Here is a 1,249-nt window from a genome sequence, read left to right as displayed (position 1 = left end):
GGAGATGCGAATGTTCATACAGAAGGGTTAATGATTAATTTGCCCAAGGCTATCGTGAATAAAAAGATTTTAATTACGATCATCGTCATTGTTATCACAAAATCATTAACATCATCATCATCGTCATCATCATCGCCATCACCAACGACGTTTCTGAACTCATTCTCAATTTCAACATCTTCTTCTCTTGTCATCATCGCCATCTTCATCGTCATCGTCAAACATCATGGTCACCAAAATCTAATCACCATCATGTGTATATATATATATACGTGATGTGATATATATATATATACGTACATATACATATATATATATATATATATATATATATATATATATATAATACATGCACCGTCCAAACGATGCCAGCCCACATACATAGTCAAATTGAACTCAAAAGTTAAAAATAGAGGCGATACACATTCACACACACACACGCACGCACGCACACATACACACATAGACACATACGTACATACACACACAAACGTACATTCACACATGTACTTACACACACACACCCACACACCACACACACACACACACACACATAAGAATAGCACTTATACTAAGAAGAGTCCTTCAATTAAATTGTACCAAAAACTTAGTCACGTTAAAACTGATAAATAAACAACTAAATAAATAAACAAATAAATAAATAAACAAATGAATTAATAAATTAATTAATTAGATAATTAATTAACTAGAATAACACACAAAAAATGCCTGAAATAATAAGGATGATGATAGTTAAGTTGAAAAATGTTTATGTGTGTGCGTGTGTGCGAGAGAGAGTGAGTGAAAGAAAAAGAGAGAGTGTGTAAAAAAGAGAGAGAGTGTGTAAGTGTGTGTTGCGATGATGAAGATGATGAAGATGATGCCAAAACACACAGCATACCGCACGACAAACGCAAAAGCAGCTTGCTTCTTACTTACCTATGTGACAAACATTTCTATCAGACGGGCTGTGTGCAAGTGTGCGTGCGTATGCGTGTGTGTGAATGTATATATATATATATATATATATATATATATATATATATATATATATATGTGTGTGTGTGTGTGTGTGTGTGTGTAAATGGTGTGTGTGTGTGTGCATTTACATACATACGACATAGAAGAATGAAGCAATCTTTCTCTCGGTGTGCTGGCATCTGAACAATGCGAAGTGAATCGCTCTGTGAATGCATGCATGCATGCATGCATGCAGGTACGTACGTACGTGTGTATGTATATAGGTATG

Source organism: Helobdella robusta (genome assembly GCF_000326865.2).
Source record: "Helobdella robusta unplaced genomic scaffold HELROscaffold_26, whole genome shotgun sequence".
NCBI lineage: Eukaryota > Metazoa > Annelida > Clitellata > Rhynchobdellida > Glossiphoniidae > Helobdella > Helobdella robusta.
Note: the sequence above shows the minus strand (reverse complement) of the source record.